Raw genomic sequence first — 18,606 nt, 5'->3', positions numbered from 1 at the left:
ATGTCATAATAACAGTACGTAGACTCAAAGTAACAATTGTAACTCTTTCAACTTTATTTCAATACTCTACCATCACTATTATTCTTAACCGCCCTTAATTCTTGATCTTATTCTTGTTATTATTATTGATAGTAATCAACGACCCTTAATTCTTGATCTTATTCTTATTATTCTTGTTATTATTGTTAATGTTATTGATATTACTGCTACCCTTGCTACCTAGTTCTTATATTAGTACCGATTTTTTCATTCTATATCCATGCATTATTATCTCATTGTTATTACTATCCTATAATTCTATCACTGTCTCGTGTACTCGGTATTATAAAATTCTCTGTAAGAGTCGGAGACTAAACATTATCGTTATTAAAAAATATAAAAAAGCATAATTAGGCGAGAAAAATGGAGAGGAAAATAGAGGAAAACGAATCGCAAATTACGTGTATGAACTTCAGACATGAGTTTTGAATACAGATGGGGCAAAAGAGATCGGCAATCGCGGAAGGGAAAAGATTAACCCCTTGCCGTACTTTAACGAGTCAGATATTGTTAAAAACTGTTATTCCGTTCTCTTAAGTTATTATAAAATGTTGTCCTCTTGTAATCAACATTCAATCGTTCCAGTAAATATAGACATAGAATAAATATAAATTTACTTTTACTTCTAAGAAATTATTGCAATCGAAAAGGTGCTTACTATTGTAACCATCATGAAGAAAATGGTACGGCAAGGGGTTAATATCGCCGACGGGAAATTGAGTAAAACGGAGAATGATTGTGTCGATAGCGGGAAGTAGGGGGAAGGTAAATGGGGAAAGGTGGAATTGAGAATGGCCGTGTATAATTGCATCGAATGATCGGTGTTGAAACAAGGCGTGCCAGAGGGGGTCGGAGAAGAGGGTGGGGGGGGGGGGGGGGGGGGGGGGGCTAACTGTCCAGGGTTTACGGTAATCTCCCAGGATTCTACCGCAAGCTGGCAACTGCATGCGGAACACAGCGCGTAGAATTGCGTCACGCGTAACAATTAGTAAGACCGAATCAGAGAGAGCGAGCCGTGAGAGCGTTACGGTAATGTGGACATTCGTAATATTGGCAGTAATCTCGCGGTAACGAGATCGCCGCCATCGCCGTCGACCCATTCAAATATTACGGATATCCTTGGCTTTGGCCCCGCGTTACACTAACGAGCGAATCATTTTGCATCACGACCGTTTCCCTCGCTGTTGTTCAAACGTTACACGGTCGCCAACGCACCGGGGCCAAACGGAGAGAGAGACAGAGAGAGAGAGTTAACGTCCATGTGAATTACGCGGGGCTTCGTAGGTCGCAGTTGCAGTCGCAGTTCCACGTTTAACGTAACGTCGCGCTGTCGACGACGTCGTCCGCATCGACGACGCGGCGCGACGGTCCGAGTGTGCGTCGGACGCGTTGCGAGTCGCGCGACTTGTGACGAGTTACCATTTTCGGACACGCGACAAAGGAGCTTTTCGAGCCCGGCTGATTGTCGGGCGGTTTTCTACGGATCGGTGCATAGTTCTCGCGAATGTTTACGATCTTTATTTAATGTGACGTGATCTTGAAAAGATCTTTTAACCGTTTCAGTGCCAGGGGTTTTTTAACATATATGTTACATTGTGCCATGCAGCGCGATAGTACTTCGTTCATTTATCTGCGAGTAATGCCAATCGACGAGATAAGCTGTCTTTATTAACACGTTGACGCCGGCGTCGAGATTTACGTTTTTCTCTGTGAGTCGTAGCCCGAAATTAACAAAAATTATATAATTATGTTAAGTTTATGCTATTGAATTTCTATGTTTTTACTATTGAATATCTGTTTATAATGTTCCGATAAAATAACATAAACCTATTTTGTAGTATCTATTTTGTGAAATGCAAGCAATGATCGCCACAGTTAACTGGTTAATGTGTATTGTTAATCCTTGTTCATACAGCTCTTCGTTTTACTTGTATCTTTTTATTTTATTGTGGAGCGTGTTGTACGTGAAATCGTGTTTCATGAAAACTGGGGTCGCAACATTTTTGATGCGTTATAGGAATTCGTGATGAATGGGAGCCTATTGTATGCTCGGAAACGCCTGTTATTACTCCACGACAACTTTCGAAGTTTGTTTTATGACCGTGTGGAATCTGATCGCGGACTTCATAACTACCTGACTGCGGATCTTTGTGCAACATTAGAGTTGCTGCATCGTTGACACAGTACACGTGACATATTAACCCTTTGCACTCGAAGCCGTTTCAACTGCAAATCTAAAATAGTTTTTCAGGCTTTTAGTACTTCCATTTTATATAACAAAATTTATTCAATGCGTGTGAAATTGAGTCTCGTGACTTATATAACGGTTACACTTTCAACAATTTTTTCAATCTATGCTTCGGTGATATTTATAAAAATAATTTTGGAACGTGTTGTAACAATTTTAATGGCGCCGCAGAGTCGCCGCTCGAGTGCAAAGGGTTAAACTCTAAGCCTGCTGTATTGTTTAAAAAGACCGGCATCATATTTTTTTTTTTAATTGTTATAATTGTCAAGAGATTATTGAATGGATATTTTAATTCGATTGTATATTATAATCAAAGTGACGAAAACTCCTAGCAGATTCAATATTGTCATTTTTATAAAGTAATATGCGTCAGTAACTTTCCGTACTTTGTAGAGATAGCGTTAAACTTTTTCAGGACTCGTCCATTTTATTTTCATCAATTTGGAACACTTTTCACAAGTACTGAATGCATTATATGTTCTGTGGATCGTTTCATTCATTACGAACGGCATTACAATTTTTATAAATCTATTAGTTACAGTTAAAAACTTTATATTGCATTATTGAACGGGACTAGAAATTTTCGTCGTCTACAAATCACAGTCAATAATATAACCTGATAATTTCGATCGAGATTATCACATGAAAAGAATGTAACTATCAAAAAAGCTCTGATTGGTAAAATATTGAATTTATATCTTACTTTGCTTTATGAAGCTGATTAATAATTACTCGCAGCAATCGCGCGCCCTAATGTTTGTGTTTACTGATGACGAATTTGTCATAGCAATAGCTAATTACATCGGTGAGTTAATGGTATTGTTGTTTGCGCTGCTGGATTAATACATTCATTGCGAGAATTTGCGTGGCTGGCGTTACAATAGCAATAACAATTTAGCATACAATCGATAATATCGAAAACATATTATGCAACTAGATTCCGGATCTTTATGCAATTATGGCGCGTATACGTTTCGAGAATTGGAAAAATCTCATTCGGAACACGTTCTTTCGCGTGCTATTATTTTTAAGCGAATCAATTGCCGATGGGAGGATTTTATAATTTAATATGTTAAGACATCAGAATGTAATTGAATGTAATAATATGATATGTAATTAATCGTGTTGCTGTACTAATGTCAATCAATTTGACAAAATAGTAGTCGTTCTCAGGATTCTGATCGACGTCCGAATTAAGACCCTTTGATTCGACCCTGTCAGCGAAGTAACACGTACACAGGGCCGACCAACAAAGTGAAATTTCTCGGTCAAGATTCCAGTCAAGCAAACCTGATGTAACTTTGATCGGTCGTTAAGTCGACGCTGCCACTCGTCGCCGACAAATGAACGCTGACGTTAAGTGGTGAGGGGGCTGAAACGACGTGACAAAGTCTGAAGCCGGGGTTGCTTCGATTTTATCGACCTCCTCGTCGACGTTTGTTAAGATTCACGACGAGATATTAAACGAGCGTCTATATTATTTCTTATACACTCGCGAACCATTTTCCAGGTGTTCCAACGAACAATTTTACCGTGAATAATTTACACAAAACAATTTGTGTCATCAATTTTGATCTATGGACTACATTTTTGCGTGCGTACATTTTTACACTCTGATGCACGTAATATACTCGTGATAATGTACTATCGGATTTTGTTCAATTTATACATATATGCCTTAACTGGTATGTTAGGTATCAACGAGTAGTCTCAACATTCTATTTATATTTTATGTCACAGTAAAAGTTTCATTTTCCATGCTTTTATTATGTCATACTCTAGTTACGAATACAATACGATGGGTCGTTTATCTAGAACTAGATTTAATCAAAATTTTATTCACCCTTGTATTTATAGTACAAGTTATAATTATTGTACCAGTTAAGGGTTAATAGAGCCATCGCTGCATTATATTAATTTAAACATTAGATTACAAAACACTCTATTTAATTCAAAGCTTGATTTTGACCAGGCTAAATAATGTATTTACACAACATTTCCAAGGAAGATTCGCGATACACTTGCGGCCGTGTCGTATTCGATTAGCATCGGACAGCAGTCTAAACATCCGTGCGGCGGTGTGTAGTGTCGAATCGATGAGCCCCCCCAGAATGGTGCGCACAAACATTTCAAACCGGATAGAATATAGAGGGACGACGATTCGAAATATTCGAGGATTCGTGTCCATCGGATGCTCGAGGCCCGGGAGAGAAAGGAGTTCACAGCCCAGCTACGCCGGGCTGTTTCCTCCTGAACAAACACGACAAGAAGAACGGATTTATCGGCAGGGTCAACTGAATATACAGTGCCGTCCATGAATCACCAGCAGGACATTTACACCGGTAAACACCGAGCTAGGTGTTCTCGTAAAATTTGATAAACAGAGACACCTAAAAACATTCGCTAATTCTCAACTCGCCAGAGGAGGGAATGACTTCATTACACGTTCTAAATGGTCTCAAAAAGCTCGTTACACTTCTGTGTTGAATATCACCGCTTAAAATTTCTAAAAAATAAAATTAATTAATACTGGTCCAGGCGCATTAGTTAAGTTGACGTACAAGTCATGCGGGGTGTATGACACCCAAAGCGAACTGTAAAAGTAATAACAAGAGACAAAGCACGCTACTGTTGCTTTTAATTAAAAATTAATGCAGATATTGACAGCTAACAAACATCTAGAAACTGGTAAATTAGAAATTATCATCGCAAGCGGATTTTAATTCTTTTGTATTTTAGATGCCAGAGTAAAATTCACTTTGAAATAAAAATGAATTTTGAAAAATAGTCGAGAGAAGGTGATTTTATGATCGCGTTTTAATGTAAAATTTTGTTTTGAAAAATAAACTAAGAAAGAATTTGTAAATTTTATACTCGAGGTAAAGGTTTACATCATCGATAGAGTGAGTTCAGTAATTTTTTATTCTTTCAAGAAACGCAGAAATTTTTTTATTTTGCGTGAAGATGTGTAATCTATAATTCATATATAATTAATAGAACTAACATTTGTATGACAGACATTTGTATATGTATAGTGTCTTTTGCCGAGTATTTAGTATAATTTGCTAATTGATGAAATGATCTAATTTTTGTAAATTCGAATGTCAGGCACATCGAAAGGTGTCCCAGTTAACCGAGACACCACGTATATGCTGCCCGGGATTGGTAAATCGAAGACATCACAGTCGATGCCTCTCAAAAGCCGCGATCGAGCCGTCGTTTCCAGGCTTTAGGTTGATTCGCTAATCCCGTCCGGCTCAGGCAGACTTCACCCGACGTTTTACGTAAATTAACGATCTCTGCCCACGGCGGCGACGCCATTTTAACGGGAAAACACGCCTCGGGGAGCCAGCCCCGTAAACTTCTTCGCGATCGAAACCGTAGAAATTCGTGCGGTGGCGATGCAAAATGCGAATCCGCGAATTGCAGATTCGGAAATGCAACTTTTGTTCGACGTGGAACTTGTTACTATTCAATATGCTCCGTTCATGCGGTAACATCGGGACTCGGTGCTATTACAGCGAAACGATAACGTGTTTTCAGTCATATACATAGGCGTTTCACATTTTGAATGGAACGAGCTGAATGAAGTAGAATCAACGGGCTGAATCTGCAATTTATATGGCGGAAACTTCGTTCTAATTTCTTTCTTCTTTCGTAAGCTAACTCTTTCGAGATCTCTCCGAAATCTTCAGCCACGGTTTATAGTATTTCCGGAATATTTTCGTAGAGATATTCCAACGAGCTGCAAACAACTTTGTTGAAACAATGATTCAATCGAGCGTGGCCGCGATATTCGAAAATAACACGAAAAATACATAAAAATAGAACGTTGACAAATGTACAGGACAATTGCACGCACAAGCAATTAACGTATATTGAATAACGACATATTCGCAAAACTCGGTCCTCTACCGAATTGCACAGCTTTTGTAGTAGTTTTTATGATCCGCATTTATAATATCTGGTGAAAACGTTGCCACGATTTAACTGCGTTTGCCAATTAAGTTTTCGTACAAATTTTTCATTTTATTTGAGAAAAATAACAGAACAGTACTGAAACTTGTATGAAACTGAAAACTTTTATTTTCTGTTAAAATCAATCTACTCGAAATCTAAGGAAAATTTAAAAAAAATTGAAGCAGTAATTTAACTGGATAAGATTGGTATAAAAATTGTAATGTGTGTCGATTGCGAGTGACATTTTGAGCCTGACATGTAATTATATTATATACATTCAGTTTTCGTCATATTTCGTTTAGATACAACGCTTTTAATAAATACGTAATTTAACCCCTTACACTATAATAACGAGTCAGATTCGTGACAAAGATTTCATGCAAGTTCTACTAAATATGAATATTATTAATTTCTTTGAAAACGAAATCAAAATTAATTCTTCTTTTCTCAAAGTTTAAAAATGAACGTAAATAGAAATAACAGAAGAAACAAAAATTGTTTGTTCCTATTAGGGAAAATATTAAGAACAAATAAGTGCTAATCAACGCAGCATGAAAGGTTAATAAAGTATGTTAACCTTTTGCAGTACTTTTGTCTTCGCAGTTACAATGATTAAATAATTTTCGATTGGAATAATTTCTTGGAGAAGAAATAAAATTAATATTTATAGTGTGGTTAGAATTACTTCAGCGCTTAAATATTAGTGGCAAAAAGACAGAATTTTATTGCGACTTAAAAGGACGAAATAACATTCATAATTAACAGGTTATTGTTAGAAGTCGTAATCACGAGTCAGACTCGTCAAAGTACGGCAAGGGGTTAAAGCGTATCTTCTTAACCACTTAGCTATTTTTGACAAGTATACTCGACACGCTAGAAATGGCAACATTCTGTTTCATGACGAGTATACTCGTCAGAAACGGCTGCCGGGTTAAAGAACATTGCTTTAGACAAGCTTTAACTAAAGGATGATAATAGAGTAATAATAGAGTAAAATAAAACTTTGATTCGAATAATGTTTAACCGGGAGCACATTCCTATAGCGTCCCGGGACAATCATTATTAGGTGTCCGCGATGCGTCGGACGTTTATGGGGACGTTTCTTAATTGGTTTGCTCGTAATAGCCACACGGAAACAATTAGGTCCTGCCCCACTAATAGCGGAACAGACGTGTCGAGGACACGGGCCGAGCTCGTCCTCGTCGGCCGCGGATTCGGCCCGCCATCGCTAATTCCCAATTTCCGCCCCGAAACTGGCGTGAAACTGGCGTTCGCTCTCCCCAATCCCCTTCATAATGCCGGACATTTCTTTTACGAGTCGTTTCGCATCCATTACGGTCCCGGCGAACTTCCTGCATATATTTGGGAATTTCTTTAATTGCTCGGAAGTTTGTCCCCGGATGAATCGCGGCAAGAAAGAGAACGAGAAAAAAGAGAGAGAGAGAGGCGCAAGCTCGCGCGGCGACGTAGCGAGGGCAAATTAAAAACCGGCGTAGATTTTAATTAGAATCCCCGGAAGAATGCGGAGCTTCGCGAACTCGTTAAAAGATTCGCCACGCGAACTTTCTCGCCGGCTTTGTGGCGGATTCGAAACATACCGCCTGCAAATACAGATCGTGCATTGTGCATCCAGAGCAAGCAAACTTTCAGGAACATATTTTAACGGGGCAAGAAGCGTGTGGCGATTCCGAGATCTGCAAATTAAAGAACGGCGAGTTCAAAGAGAAAGTTCTGCACAACAAGATGCCATCTACAGTCGGTCACGAGAATATTGGAACACCAAGTCTACCGAAGTAGCGAGAACTGTTTCGGTTCCGATGGATATTCCAGCATGAATTTGAGTTGTCCATATCTGCAAAAGGCAATATTTCTAATTGATTCATTCACTGAAGTTAAAAAGTTAAAACATACTTTTTACTCTCTTTTTGCCATTTGTAGCAATTTGAATTTTCGTCGAAACTTTTTGTCACCGCCAAAGCCATAACTTCGAACGCATTTCGCTACGAAGACAACGTAAGGCTGCACGCGCTAAGAACGATTAAGTTTATTTCGCCGCAGCACTGCGCGGTAACGTTTGCGGCAAAAATGTAGATCACGTGACCGGACGCATGGATGACCGTCCGTTTTGTACGCAGCGGCGGATATTTGTGGGTCTAAAATTCGCGCGGCCAATTCTCCCGAGAACGGCTGAATTTTGCCACGGAGATCCACGAACGATAACGGGGCGCAAAGGTATAGGGTCCGCAGAAATGGCACACAGAACTGCGCCAACCCCCGGCCACGTTACCGCCCCCGGAAAAGCTGCGATTTGTCGATGTACCGGGCTATATTGCGCTCGTTTGTCTAATCGGCGGCGGGTTAGGTTGTTACGCGCAGATAACGGACCAATTGCCGACAGTATTGCTCGAAAAAGTGATCCGTTTCGGAAATTGATGGTACTGATAGCCCGCAGTCGTGTACCGGGTTCAGTGTACCAAACGTGGCATTCAAGAATTTCGGGCACGCGTGGTCGGCCCCGTCGTGCCCGGGACCCTTCCAGCGCCCTTTTTCGCTTTTGAATAATGCATGGAACATAAACGGTTATCGCGGTACGTGAATTAAACCGGGGAAATATCTCCGAATGAAATGTTTCGTAAATTGTTGGAGATGCGGAAGAAAGGTGGGCGGAAAGATAATTGGGTTAATGGATTCGGGGTACGAATTTTTCGATGTTTGTATATCCTGCGAGAACCTTCCTGTCGGACAGAACTGGCTTAAACCTTCTGCTTGTAATTTGAATGTCCAACAAGTTCCATAGGAAACTCTTTAAACCGACTTGGAAGTTCTAGGATAGAAATAATTTATCGAACAAAACATACTGATTCTTTAAGTAAGAAATAAACAAAATAAAGGAAAAAATTTAATATATCTTATTCGATAAATACAGGGTGGTCCACGCAATTTTTGCACCTCTTGCCACTTCCAAAATATGCATTGGACAACAGATTTTGTAATGCAGAAGATGTGTCATCTAAAGGACTATTCGCGAATAAATAAGTAGCGCTTGAAAGGAAATGCAGCACTTAACTAAAATTCGATAAAGGATTATATTCTTCACCCTGAAAGTACCACCATTATCAGAAAAAAGATAATGCTTTCAGTGGTTATTATAAGTCGATCGATACGCCATAATTTTCGAAGACAAAGGCGACCTGAAAATCGAACTTGAATAATATTATTACGTAGATTAAGGGTTGGAATGTATTTCTTGGATGTAATCAAAGGTCGATTGTATTGTCCCGCGTCGAATATTGTTATTTTACCTTAGATCGCCCGATTGAAAGGCGCTTTTATTTGTTGGTTCGGTTCCTTGCTCCATAATGGAACGAGCGATTATTTCATTACGTCGAAGTACCGAGCCTTTAGCATAATACCTCGCTGATTTTACGAGCGTGGCTAGTGGCAACGAGCAATTTCACAGGAAAGTTTCATCGTAGCCGGATACCTTTGCGACCATCGGCACAGTTTTATTCTTTCCGGTGGCTTTAACGTCAAAAGATCAACTGCCACGGCACGGATGCCCGAGTAATGTGCAAGTAGAATTCCGATGGCTTGTCAGGCAGTTGGCGGAGCTACTTGGCATGCCGGAAGTAGAGGAGTTCATGTTCGAATTGTTTTCGTGGCATTGGGTGACTGTTACCTTGGGCTTCTCCTACTTTCACGGTGAAAGCATCGAATCTCTTTCCAGCAGACATCGAAATACGTGAAAGCAAACGGTGAGCAACGCCGCGAAATGTATGAAACAACTCAAAGCGTAACATATACGTGTCAGGGGAAGGAAACTGTGACGACGTCTCTTGTTGCGGTTTCCCAGGAAATCGCATTATTACTTAGTGACACTATTTCTTCCAAGTATTAGGTTGGTGCATATGAATTATCGGACTTTTAAGTGAGTATATAAAACTGCGTATCTTTTTTCAAAAGCTATTGATTTAATCAAAATGTACCCCATTTATTTCAATACACTTTTCCCAACGCGCGTTTAATTCATAGATGTCTGTCTTCAAGAAATTCTGATTTCTCGGATCAATAAACTGTGGTATGGAATTCTTCAGACTGTCTCCATTTACAAACTGTTTATCCCATAAAAACTTCGCATACGTCGTACAAAACAATTGCGAAATTAAATGAAGTGAAATATAAAATTTTATAAAATATAGATCTTTCGCCAACCGACTTTCACTAATTTAAACATTTAGAACAGTTTTCACGGGCTAAATAGTATATAAATGAAGACAGTCTGAAATATTCCATATCGGAGTTTATTAATTCTAAAGATTAGAATTCGTTTAAGACAGGCATTTCTGTATTGAGATCTCGTTGAAAAAGGTGTAATAACGCAAACGGGGCATATTTTTATTAAATCAACAGCTTTCGAAAAAGGATCTACAGTTTTATATATTTACTTAAACATCCGACGATGCATATTTGACCTAAATCGGACAATCCGAAACATGTTAAATAAAGTCTTGAAGTTCGCGTAAAAATAATGGATTTCTTTCTCACCAACTTAAAGCAGCGACTGTTCTCCCGCGTTCGTTCAACTTCGCTATTCTCTAGTAACATTTTCGCTTAAACAATTACGAGAAAGACATCGGTTTCACGGAAGCAATCCAATTTCGGTCGGTAAATGAACGAGGGTCCACAAAAAGTCCAACTCTTATTTTCTCGTCTCAAATATTTGCAATCCGGCTCGCGCGATCACGATCCCGCGTCTGTGCGCGCGCCAACGTGTCGTGTCCGTTTCTATCCAGGGTTGCAAACTATATATTCCAATTTTCCACTTGAAACCATTAGGATCGCTAAGAGGATCGACGTTAATTCCATAGAAAGAACTTCAAACATACCATCCAGTATTAAAATCCGCGTGCCTTTGTCGCTGCGACATTTTGAGTTTCACCTTTTGTGCTTTTGTCCATTGTGCGGCCGGGAAAATGCGTTAACGCGAGAACGTTTCGAATGCATTAAAAACGCATTATAGCAAGTGAGACGCGCGATTAAAAGTCGCATTAAGTAACAGGATCTTCGCGACAAATCATGAAACCTGTAATACAGTGAGAAAATATAGTTATCCGAATAGTTGAGTTAAGTAACGCGGTAGTTTTAGTGAAAAATAGGCACTTCGCCGATTTTGATGACTTGGAATAACTTGTCAAAATCATTGTCCTAAAAACTTTATATGTATTTTATATCACGATTTGGTATTTTGTTAGATCTTGATTATTATAGCCGAAGGTTGATTTTTGTGGAGAGATTAATCAGTAATATTCTGAGATATTCGAATTTTCTCCTCAGGAGTGGAGTTAATATCCCTGAGAATGTAAATAATAGGATGTAAATAATAGTACTACTACTAATAATAATAGTTTAATAATAATAATAATAATATCAATAATTACTAATAATACTAAAATTAACTAAATTAATAATTACTAAAATACTAAACTAATAACATCAATAATTCCTATGGTAACTCGTATAAAGAAAAGCCGTTCAACGTAATGTCGCAAACTTGAATAAACTGAACCTAACACTCGCCTAACCCGAAAGGAACCTAGATCTAACCCAAAGCTAATGCAAAATTAATTGCAACTTAAAAGCGCAACAAAAGTTCTCAAAAATATACTTTTGAGAAATAAAATGAAGTGGCAGTAACATACATGGAAGAGAATTGTTCCTTTCGTGTAAAATTACCAGGAAGGTCCATACTTTACAAACAATTCCTACTAAGGATGTGAATGGCTCTCGCTAAGGTTGCCATAAAATCGTCAAACCCATAGCAAGAGTTAAAAGCACCGTTCCGCTACACGTTCTCCAAGTTCGTGGATGCCATAAGCGCGCAAACTTCCGCGTCGTCCTCGTTACGGCGGAGAGTTGAAAAGGTGGTGGAGGGCAACCGGACTTGGGTTGCGTTTGCAACTCGAAATCTTTTGTTCGAGGACTTGCGCGGAGCTCGCGGTACTCGCGAATTGTTCAACTTCCGTTCGCGCGGGGTCTCTTCGAAGCTTTCGAAACGAGTTGCTCTCGCCGGCAGTTAGCGTAGATTACGGGTCGCAGACAACGCGCGAAAAGCGGACATATTGGTGGCGTACGCACAGGTACGGAGAGAAATTCCAGAACAAGAGAGGCAGTCGGAGAGAGAAAGAGGGAGAGGGAGAGAGAGAGAGAGAGAGAGAGAGAGGAGAGCGTGTAGGCTTCGGTGGCCAGCTGCACGTCGTCGCGTTGATCGATCGGGACGAGCCGAAAGCCCCGGATGCACTGGCCAGCCCGCTTCGTTTTGTCAGAGGACGGAGCCAGCTGGTCCACCGGGCCGGCCACCGCGTTTAATTTATTTCCGGTTCATCCCCCGATCCCCCACCACCGTAGAATTTCGGGATCGATTCGTCGCTTGTTCGGCCCGAGCCAACACTGTCTTCAACTTTGAACCGGACTCGAACGATGGAAAACGCGTCGGCGAACACCCCGATCACGACGCCAAAGGAGATTGGGACCGTTTCGAGATCGGACCGGGTTCCGGGAACTTTGATCTGCTCCACTTAGTTTCTTTACCCCTCGGGGCTACGTTCTGCTTGATCGAAAATGTTCGATTGCTCGGCGAATGGACTGCTACTGCTTCCACCATGCCGGCGGTCGTGATGGAGACACTTTTGATTTGTTGTTCGAAGCACGACGCCACGATCTACTGTTCCTCACTACGGTATGTCGGCTGACGTTTGCGGGAAAAAAAGATGCCTCAGGCTTTAGTTGTACAGGGGTGCTTTAAAACTGAAATTTTTCCAAATTTTCCGAAACTGTTTTTCTTCCTCGAATTTACAAAATTCTTTTGCTGAATTTAATGGTGTCGTAAGAACAGTTACGCTTGCTTCAGGTAATATTGATACTAAATCTACCGAGCTTAAAAAGTAACTGACATACGATACCTTATCAGAACAGAAATTCTAAATTAATTTGTTTGTTAATATAGAGTTCGCAATTTCAACAATTGAAACATAATAAACTCGTCGTAATATAAAATATAAATATAAATAATTAAATACGAATATAAGTATAAATAAAATGTAAACATATTAAACTCTTTGAATATAATAGCCTCGTTGAAATGAATTTAGGATGCTTGATTCAACAATTTACATATTGTATTTAGAGCGTAACGAACAAGGTACAGATTCTGTTTTTAGAAATATAGGTAATTATATATAAATGTAAGTATTAAATCATAAAAATGTTTTTATCGGAAATTTTCATCTGAACTTCTGAATTCAAGCATATATTGTAATAAAAATCGGAGGAAGTTTAAATAAATTTAATCTCGTCATTGTTATAAAACAATATACAGTAAATTCTTTCCAATTGCTTTTCTAAATATAAATCGACAATTTAGAAAGAGGAAATACGATTATTCGAGCATCGTTACTTATTTTTGTCATTTTTAACAATCAGCAACTATAAAAAGCCGCGAATCTCGAATAATTGCACTTCCTCTTCCCAAACTGTCCATTTTTGTCCATTTTTGTCCACATTTGTTTACATTTATCGGAGAGAATTTACTGCACATTAGTCACGCTTAAATAATCGAGAACAGTCGATTTTTTATAGCTACATTGTGGACATCTTCGAACGTTCTATCACCATAAACTATGTCCCCTTTTCATGTTTGCGTTCGAGACTCTCTTCAGCGAAGATTGCTCTCTTCGCACGCTCGCGAGCAAATTTATGAGAGGTGAATTAATGAGAGAAATTCTGCACCCCCGAATTCAGGGTAACTCACATTTCAATTAATTTCATTGAAGAATGTTCTCCCCCTTCCGAGCCCTCTTGCGAGAGTTTACCCCTATTTCACACACAAATCATCGCCGATAGTCAATTTGCAGGAGAGAATTTGAAGGGGTGTTCTACTTATAGATCCTATTGAAGTAGTTCGAACTTCAAATACTTTTCAAGTGCTGTAAGAGCTATACCCAGTTATGCTCTCTACACAGAACGATTCTTGACGGAAGGACGTTGACGATAGAACTTCATGAAAATTCATGTGAAATTCGGGTCCTGATGTTGCTAAAATATTCGAATTGGAAAATGTATGTACAGTGAAGACTCTATTATATGAACATTTATTTGTGCAATATAAATCTCCAAATAATGGATAATGTATAATATATATATTCCTCTTCTGAATTTTTGTTATAACTTCTTAATAAAGCTTTATATGACCTATGTTTACATGGCATTTCTTTTTTACTTTGTACCATAGAATACACTGACAAAGTTTAAACATTAAAACCTGCGACACCCTGTATCTATAATTGGATAATTGATATTCAAATAATTATCTAATGATTACATTTGTTAGGGACAGCGCCCTGTAATCTTGGGCTTATGGGAGCATGCCATGTGCGTTTCGCGTGTATGCGTGTGCTATGTTCCGAGTTTGAGGGTTGTCGCGATCACGGTACCTCGATCGTGACGATTCGGCGGAATGGATTAGCCCCGAAGGGCCCCTTTCCTGTATGCATGAAATGCAAGAGGTTCGCAGAAACCTCCCGCGAACTTAGTCGAGTACGGTAGAATCAACAATGAAGAAGTGTTTCTGCCAACTACGTAAGTGCATCTTGCAATTGTCCGTCCTTGTCGCGCTCCGTTTCTGTTCGCGCTCTGTACGCGCTATCGTCGCGTCTTTACTCAATCTACGCGTCCCAAACGCGTTTCTTATACCGTACTATTCCGATTCATTTCTGTGTCTTCTGCGTCTCGTATTATACCATACGCAGTTTTTATAAATACTTTTGTTAATTGTACTGAATTCGATTGCAAATCTTCATTAATTTATGTAATAAACGTTCAAGAATTGATCTGAATTTTGATCAGTATATAATTGACTTGCGAATTATTTACAACACCGATCCCATTAGGTTTAAAATATTTGCAACATAACTGTATTATTTAGATACGTTGTCGTCTATTAACCCTTTGCACTCCAGGCCATTTTAAGCCTAGATCTAAAATAGCTGTTTTAACCAGCTATATTTCCATTTTATATCACTTGGTACAATTTATGAATATGACAATTACAAATTAACAATCTTTTAAATAGAAGGGTCTTTAATAATGTCAAAATTATTTTGGAAATGATATAACGATTTTCATTGGCGCCTCAGAGGCGCCACTCGAGTGCTAAGGGTTAAAGAGCTTGAATAATATTTTTAGACAATATCATTTCGTATCAGAATATTACAAAAATAAACTAGCAGATAAGGGAGCCTTTACTGTACATTAAAAACCCAAGAATTTCAACGAATTATAATGAAGTAATAAACACAATTCCTAATAATTATGCGTACTTATAATTAATTTTTGCCAAAAGATTTCTAAAAAATACTCGCAACAATTTTCCAATTTTAATTAGCAGAACGCTTCCCAATTATTAAATAAATAACATTGCTCTTTGAGGTAGCCCGATCGCAACTCGAAGTATTAACCCTTAATTTAAAAAATTAACAAATTAAAGCCTTTCTCATAAAACAAATATTATCACATTTTTACCTTATATGTTCTTTCATTGACAACAATAAATACATATAATTCACGTTAAAAATGATAAAGCTCGCAAAGTCCGAGATGAATTTTCCTGAAAACAGCAGAGTAATGTACACCGAAGCTTGAAACAGTGTGAAATTATCATCAAGGATGGATGGAGGTTAAGGAAGCGCTTCAGCGGAGCCGGGGAAAGAAATATTTATTTATAGCGGATTAAACGGAACCCAAGACTATTCGAAGGGAATTATACAGTTTCCCGCGGCCGTGGAAGTTCGGAGGAGTTTCTTCGTCAAATCGTTCTCAACTTCACTGACAGAGGATCCTCGGATCCGAAGCGGATTTGCGATCTTGCTTGGGGAATTTCGTCCTCGGCGGGATATGAACAGAAAGACGATCATTGTAACGAGCGAAAAACTTTCGACGAGCCCGGCCGGCGTTAGTTCGGATTATCTGGATGGTTCCAATTTCAATACAATGGCCGCGCCCGTTCTTGATGCCCGTTTCGGGCGAAGTTTCGCCGTCTGCCCCGACCGGAACGGAAACGTGGGGATTATTGCCGGCATCTTTTTCCACTCGAAAAATACGCGGCCGAGGTCGATTACCGGATAATCCCGAGTCCGTCGTCTATCGGCACGGGATGGACGAGTTTCGAGGAAGTTCGGGACGTCTTGAAAAATGTTAATTAATCGACACTTTCGAGTTTGGGGCGGCTCTTGACAATTCAATGAAACCGTATGAAATTCTAGATAATATACACTCGCGAAGTAAAAGATAGCACACGCATGGTATCTTTAATTTCTCGCGTTATAATTATGGTATAGAAAATGTGCCAATGATACAGAAAGACTACCTTTTAATAATATATAAAAATAACTTTTATTGACTTTTCTTCGACGAATTCTCGGCGTGAAAATACAAATACGAAAATGAATACAGACAAAATGATAGCACAACTGAAAAATATTCCATATTATATAAATTTAAAATAGACAAATATGGAAATGATATAACTGTACCTGTGTTTACTAATGTGTGGAACCTCCGTGGTTCTCAATTACTTCTATCATCCTTTTTAGTAAGGATTTATACAGTACTTTGATTGAAGATTGTGATAAATTTTTCCATTCCTCTTTAATACTGATTTTTAAGTCATTTAAATTTTCAAATTGTCTACCTTCTTGTTTTCGGATATATTTCTTATACTATAAATTAATATTTGATTGAATTTCCTTTCGATGGTATCGAATAAAATTTTATTCGCTGATCTCTATTGTTTCTGCATGATGCGAATAAAATTTTACCTAACTCTGATTTAATAGTAATAATATCTGAAATTCTCCCATCATTAAAATTTCTATCTTTTTTTGCGGCACACAAAGTCTACACATTGAATTAATATAAAAGGCAACCCACCATATTACTGCATTATTTTATCATGACATGTGGGACACGTGACATTACCATATGGGTCAGATTCGACTCCATTACAGATCAGATTCGACTACACAATAGTTCTATCTCGATCAATTGCAACGAATCCGAAGGGAAGAATAAAATTCGTGCAGAAATTCAAAAGTCGCCGGGATTGCCAAGGAATCCGTGTCCGCATTTCGTCTGTTCTAAAACACGTCGAGTGAAAGAGTTCATCGATCACGCGGCAGAAATCACGGCAGCTCCGGCCGACAGGGTCCTCTAAAAGCAGCGGTGGCTGTCGTTCGTAGTCCAGGCATCGACGTTTAGCGCAACGTCGCCCCAGCGCCAGCTCCGGGCGACACCTTGGAATGCGTAGCTATGCTACGCCGCTGCCCATACATATTACTCAAAATATGAGGAATGCGAGCAGCGGCGCGGAGCTTGGCTACGGCGCAACTGAACGCCTGTCGTAAAGGTGAATAACGACGCCAGAAAACCCGGGGCGAAATATTTTAGCGCATACTGCCTCCGAAGCTGCGGATATGATCGGACTTCCATATACTATGCTTCCTTTGTTTCTGAAATCTGTCTTCGGAAACTATGGGAGCATTGAATCTCGCGCTTTATGCGATGCCGTCTTATCTATCGGGGGATTTCTTTGGATCTAGCAATCTATTCGCCTTTGCGCATTCTTTCCCGGAATTATTTATTAACCGTCGGCCGATGAAGCCGCGTCTGTGTCGACTCGTATCGATTACCAGAAGACTTTATTTACCAAAATACATTTTTCTAATCGAATTATTCTATCTGTCGCTTTCTTTTTATTCCATTTTTAATTTCTACAATTTGAAAATAATAATTGAGAGACTGGCATGGTCGATTTAGTGTTAACTGTAGCGATCAAGTATTGATAACAGATATATAAAATCTTATTTATATTTAAAATAGATGAACAATGTAGCAAATTCTGTTCAAAATCTACATTGCAGAAATTGACTAGAAAAATATAGAATAATGATAACATTGAAAGAATTTAAGAATATTATTACGTTATTTTCGATTGATTCAAACTATTAAAGGAACAAGTACATTTTTATTTAACTATCGTTTTATACAATTGCCGAATAGAATTTTTATTTACTATAAAGATCTGTAGTATAGCGATCGCAACGTTAAGTCTTGAATATACGTACATTGTATACTTATATTATTAAAATAACAATGAATATATTGGATCAATAATTTCTCTGAATATAGTAAAAATATCTACCAATCGCTTCAACAGTTTCGAAATTATTTACCACGTTACCATCGTCCTTTGTTCCTCTCGGCAAAGTCTCGTCGAGTGTACCGAAGCTTGCGAAAGTTTCACGATT

At 38.8% G+C, this 18,606-nt stretch overlaps 1 protein-coding gene across 2 annotated transcripts in view; it reads left to right on the top strand.

The window, feature by feature from the left end:
- LOC144468917 (neural cell adhesion molecule 2) overlaps window positions 1-18,606 on the top strand; it is a 451,988-nt gene that overhangs the window by 270,972 nt on the left and 162,410 nt on the right. The window contains exon 1 of one of the 2 annotated variants that reach the window (XM_078178727.1): window positions 1,654-1,748. The exons of the other annotated variant lie outside the window; for it this stretch is intronic. The gene's annotated coding sequence lies outside the window, so the exon portion shown is untranslated. Of the gene's footprint in view, window positions 1-1,653; window positions 1,749-18,606 lie in introns of those variants that run through there. 2 annotated transcript variants of the gene reach the window in all.

The sequence above is a fragment of the Augochlora pura genome, chromosome 4, assembly GCF_028453695.1.
Source record: "Augochlora pura isolate Apur16 chromosome 4, APUR_v2.2.1, whole genome shotgun sequence".
In the NCBI taxonomy this organism is placed as follows: Eukaryota; Metazoa; Arthropoda; class Insecta; order Hymenoptera; family Halictidae; genus Augochlora; species Augochlora pura.
This window is presented reverse-complemented; position numbering and strand designations above follow the sequence as displayed.